Source organism: Elephas maximus, chromosome 10 (assembly GCF_024166365.1).
Source record: "Elephas maximus indicus isolate mEleMax1 chromosome 10, mEleMax1 primary haplotype, whole genome shotgun sequence".
NCBI classification, from domain to species: domain Eukaryota; kingdom Metazoa; phylum Chordata; class Mammalia; order Proboscidea; family Elephantidae; genus Elephas; species Elephas maximus.
The window spans coordinates 29,280,679-29,286,759 of record NC_064828.1 but is presented as its reverse complement, the minus strand read 5'-3'; the positions used below and the strand labels follow the sequence as shown (position 1 = coordinate 29,286,759).

Sequence of the window (6,081 nt, the reverse complement as noted above, 5' to 3'; positions counted from 1 at the left end):
TAAAAAAAAAATAAATAGGCTTCCCATAATGCTTTACAAAGCATTTTCATATACATGGATTTGTATGTACTATATTCTGTATATTAAACACATGAGGAAATACATAAATAGAGGTTAAATGACTTATCAGAATCACAAAGTTTGCAATTTTGTGATTCTTCTTGGGTGCAATCCAGTATCTCGACTTTGTTTAATGCTTGCAGCAAATCACGTCTTTTTTCTTTTTCTTTTTATTATTATTTGCATCTTATTAAAATGAAATAATATTCCTGGGGCACAGATTGTGAAGATCATAGTTTTGTTGCTAAATAAATAGTAAAGAAATTGGTGTTTTCAGGGAAAAACAACGTTAAAGCTGAATAACCAGTATCATCTCCATGTTTTCCAAACTAATGAATGCATCCACCAGAGACATCACCAGCTCTATTAGCCACTTTATCCTCCTGGGCTTTCCCTCAAGCCCAGAAGTGCAGCTCCTCTACTTCGGACTCTTCTCAGCAACCTACATGCTGACCCTGATGGGGAACACAGCCATTGTCTGCACTGTGTGGTGGGACCTGAGCCTTCACACTCTTATGTACATATTCTTGGGGAGTTTCTCTTTGCTAGAAATATGTCATGTCACCACAACTGTCCCTAACATGTTGGCCAACTTCCTCTCCACAAGCAAGTCAATCTCTTTTGTTAGTTGTTTTGTAAAATTCTATTTTTCTTCTCTTTTGGATGTGATGAGGGTTTCTACCTTTGCATCATGGCCTTTGACAGGTACCTTGCCATCTGCCGTCCTCTACATTATCCACGCATCATGACTAAAGAGCTATACACTGGCCTGGTCATCTTTGGATGGTCTTGTGGGTTTATCGTCTTCCTAGCACCAGTTTTTCTTATTACACAGTTGCCCTATTGTGGCCCAAATATCATCAACCATTTTCTGTGTGATCCTGTCCCATTGATGATGCTGTCCTGTTCTGACGACACCACCACACAGCTCATTTACTCTGTTTTCAATGCTATCTTCATGGTTGGCACCTTTCTCTTTATTCTTTGTTCCTATGCTCTGGTGATTCTGGTTGTGCAACGGATGCCCTCAGCAGCAAACAAACGCAAAGCTTTCTCCACTTGTTCTTCTCATCTGGCTGTGGTGGTCCTGTTTTTTGGCTCTGTTATGGTGATGTATGTTAGCCCTGGAAGAGAACACCCAGTGGAAGTACAAAAAATTATTACCCTATTTTATTCTGTGATAACACCCCTCTGTGATCCTTTAATTTATAGCCTTAGGAACAAGGAGGTGAAGGCTGCTCTAAGGAAAGTCTTTGGGACTGAAAAACTTGTTCATAAAACATAAATGAGAAGTCATGGTTAAGCAAATTCTGTCACAACATATTTTAACAAGTGATGAGCATGATTTCTTACAGAACTGAATAATTTTGATTAGAAAATTGTTACAATAAAGCCCATTGTCATCTTAAACATTGTTCACTACGCAGTAGGGTCTTATTCAAGAAATAAAATTGTCTTATGAAAATTGAACCTATCACATATAATTCAGTTTCCAAAGTTCTGTTTTCTTACATTGGAGCAGCATATCAGGATGTAGCATAGGTAGTAGACTTCTTTGAAAATTAACTCTGTAAGCAAATTCTTCTCCACTCTTAGTAACTGGCTAAAAGAGAGAATTTCTATTTGAAATTAGTCCACCCTTGCAAGTGTGATCTTACCACTCTACCGCCAAAGAACAATACATTATTTTACTCTAAGAGTCTTAAACAGACTAATAGCGTTAGCTAGATAGGTAGGTCAGGGAGTACCCAAAATAAGAATTAGAAATTTAATAGATATTGTTTACCTAGAATACAGTTAAGATAGAAGCTAAATATAAAGGGTCAGATATTAGTCAGAACTTAGCTCCTGTTGTTGCGAATCTAGTCACCAAATGATAGGTTTTAGTACCATATTGTGTTTCAGAATATGTGCTGTGTAACATATTTGAGGATTATCATAAATGTCTCAAAAAGATCTTCTCTTCTTTAAAATATGTAACCACAAGTGGTGTTTTCATTACACATTTTATTTTAACCACCTAAAATGTAATGAAAAAAAAAAATGTAATGCAAAGCAGTGGACAAAGCTCCAGTTACAGCATACATCTATTCTACAAAGTGAAGTACAACTGTAATTGGACTTCCTTGCAGGAACCAAGAATGCAAGGTTGTCTGGACTTTGAAAGGCAGTATTTGTGAGGGTTCCACAACAAAAGGAAATATTTTTTTGTTGTTTTTCACAAAAGCTAAGTGAGACCAAACTATTGCCTGGAAATTATTTACAAAAGCAATTTTTTTTTTTAACAGTTAAGACTTTCATCCAAAGTATCTTCAATGCATTCTTATGATTTTGATCAATACTTAAATTTAGTTAGCAATTATCCAAACTCTTCAAGTTGTGTGTATGATGAAATTTCTTTTCAGCTTTTGTTTTTCTTAGTTCTACTTTTAGGGTTCTTTGATTTGTACTCTTCATGATCTGAAGAATTAAAGAATAAGATATGATTATACTCAAATTAAATACGATTTTTTTCAAAAATATTAAAAATATATTTAAGATATGGAAAGACGTAAATTATTTTTCTTGTTAATTTCTATATGCTGGGAAATAGTTTATTATAAAAGAGTCTTTAATTCTTGCCATCTGAGAAAAAAATTTTTTTTTCTTGGATGAGAGGAAGTATTTATTAGATTAATTACTTTTTCTTTTATCTAACTGCTTCTAGCACTCAGATCATCCCAAAACTTGGAAGCAGAGTCTGTCTTCAATATTGACATTGGCGCAATCCACAAAACATCGTGATGTTCAGACACGGTAGTCTGTTTGTTTTGTTTTTTATGAAGACATAGGGAAAGAAATATAAAGAAGAATTTCCTTGTCAACTGAATGATGTTAGCCACCAGAATGAAAGTCTGGAGTTAGAGTCATGCTGCACCATGCTGAAGGCCAGATCCCAAGTGACAGAAACCCCCACAAGCTCTTTCATTAAGTTATATTTTGTGTTTGTGATGTCTGCAGCTACTGAAAATGTGAAGCTAAGGGCAATGCCCCTCTTGCTGAGAGTTGACAGTGTATGGAGACAGGGGTGGGTTAATAATAGCTAACCACTGGTATGGCATAGCATTACTCAGTCACAAGGGACTCAGTCTAGGCACTAGAGTCTGTGTATGTCAAGCATCAATCTTTAAGTTCCAGAATTGAGAAGCAGCCCAAGACACAAGGAAAATAAAGATTAGCAAGAACATTTGGGTTGGAGTCTTGGGTTAGAAACTATTTAGAATCTACCTGTTGTTGTTGTGGGCTGTGGAATCAATAGTGACCCTGTAGGACAAAGTAGAACTGCCCCACAGGGTCTCCTAGGCTTTAATATTAAGGGAGCTGATTGCCAGGTCTTTTTTCCTGCTGAGCACCTGGTGGGTTTGAACCACTAACCTTTTGGGCAGTAGCTGAATGCTTAACCATCATGCCACAAGGGTTCCTTAGCACTTACCTAGTCTGGAAGTATTTTGATAATTTAACAGTTGATAATGATAAGTCAGGGTTCTGGCTACCCAGCAGTCTTAAATATAATATAGGGAAGGGCATAGTTAAATCTAGTTTTATTCCAAAGTTACTTCAATTGGATTAATCAGTTAACACTATTTGCTTAATTTCTGTTTGTTATTGATCCCAAGTAAGCCCTTTCACAAAGCACCATCTGATAAAACAAAATATCTATGGTATCAGGAATAAAACTTCTCTTTGCACAGGTTGCTTTGTCTCAGGTTTTACACATTTAAATAAAGGCCAAAAAACGTTAATTTCAATGATTGTTCATTCCACATATACAAATATTTTTCAATTCTACATTTTAATGTTATAAATATATATCTCCAGGTCTGTATATATTCCTAAGCCTGAAATCAAAAGTATAAATGATTTAAAGAAAGAATGATAAATATGGTTATGTAAAAATAAGTTTGATTAAAAATAAGAATATAACTATAGAGGGGCAGAGCTGACATGGCAACCTAGTCAGAGGTGTTGCCCTTCTGCAGCAAAGACCTGAAAAAGATACAAAAATCAATCCTGGAACACTAAGATTCAAATGAAGGAATAGGAATTAAATCAAACACCGACTGGAAGAAAAAACTGACAAAAAAACAAAGAACAAGGAGACACACAGAGTAGAGGTCACCTGCCAACTACAACGGCACAGTGTCACCATCTTGGAACACATTCCAGCAAAAAAAATTACAGAAAGGCAACTTCACAGAGCTCCCAACAAGAGACAGAGCACTAGGTAACCAGAGAAACGTGCTTTCCCATCCTTCATCCATCTGTCCCACCTGCCACTTCTCTTCCTTTCTCACAGGCCCCCCCAACAGTACCGCCTCAGCTAGAGTATCCCCGGTACTCAGGCCCACCACTGCACCAAGTCTTCACTGCCACTCCCCTTGCTCCACTCGACCAGCTGCTGAATGGTAGGAAGTGAGCCCATTCTACTCCCCATCCAACATTCTCGCCCATCTGGTAAGGAGCTATGAACAGTCTCACATCATTGGACCAACATCAGGAGGCAGACAGCGACATCCCAGTCCATCCTCAGTGACCTCACCGAACCATTGGAGAGCTACGTGGGTTTGCCCTGCCTGCTGCTTCCCTGCCCATCCAGAAAAAGCAGCGAGCTATTGTGCCCAAAGGTGAGGAATTATCAGTGTCTGCCCTGCCTGCCCTGAGATATCAAAACAAACCAAAGAAAGAAAAAAAACAATTTATAAATAATACTTTAATGTCTCAGAGATAGCAGACAATATCGAAACATATAAAAAAGTGGGACAAGATGGCTCTAGCTAGTGACCAAAATAAAGAATCAGATAATCTTCTGGTAGAAGAAAACGCAGTAAAACTATCTGAGATGGAATTCAAAAGACTAATATTTAAGGCTCTCTGAGAGATCAGGAAAGAGATCAAGAAAACACAAACAAAGCCAAGGAAAAACTAGAGAAAATAATGGAAAAAGCAGACAAATAAAAAAAAAGAAAATACAAACCCAAAAATCAAGGAAAACAGAGACAAAGCAATAGAATACAGGAAAATAATACAAAAACAAAACGTCAAAATAAGTAAACGATTAGAAGTCATACAAAAACAACAGCTAGAAATGCAAAAAGTAAACAACAAAATTTCAGAAATGAAAAACTCAATAGAAGGTTTTAGGAGAAAATATGAAGTAATGTAAGACAGAATCAGTGAGACTGAAGACATTCATGGACGCCACTTTGAAGAAATTTCAGAAAAAAGAATGAAGAAAACCTAGAAATTATGTGAGACACAATCAAAAGCAAAAATTTGCATATGATCAGATTTCCAGAAAAGGGGAAGAAAACAGAAAAGACAGAGAAGATTGTTGAAGACTTGCTGTCAGAAAACTTCCCAAATATCATGAAAGACAAAAAGCTGACCATCCAAGAAGCTCAATAAACTCTACATAGGTTAGAGCTCCCCCCCCCAAAAAAAGTCACCAAATCATTGCATAATCACACTTGACAAAACCAAAAACTTAAAAAGAATCCTGAGGGCAGCAGAGAAAAACAAGAAGTCACATACAGAACAATAAGACAAAGCTCTGGTTGCTTGGCAGGAACTATGAAGGCAAGAGGGCAACGGGATGACATATATAAAACATTGAAAGAAAAAAAAAAAAAAAAAAGCACCAACCCAGAGTAATTTATTCTGCAAAACTCTCTCTCAAATATGATGGTAAAATTAGGATATTTCCAGATAAACAGAAATTAAGGAAATTCAGAAAAACCAAACCAAACTTACAAGAAATACTAAGGGAAGTTCTTCAGTTAGAGAACTGACAACAACTTGATTTTAGGATGCAGGACAACATCAGCCAGATACCAATATACATAAAGAACTCTCTATAGTAAAACAAAGCTAAAAGACTTAAAACAGGGAAATAGAGATGTCTATCTGTAAATGATGACAACATCAAAACAATAAAAGAGGGAATAAACGGTGTAGGTACAGAACTTTCAAATGGACAGGAAG

The 6,081-nt window shown here is 36.6% G+C and overlaps 1 pseudogene; it reads left to right on the top strand.

The window, feature by feature from the left end:
- The first annotated feature begins 575 nt into the window (after nt 1-575).
- On the top strand, nt 576-1,345 carry LOC126083589 (olfactory receptor 11G2-like; annotated as a pseudogene).
- Nucleotides 1,346-6,081: the final 4,736 nt, after the last annotated feature.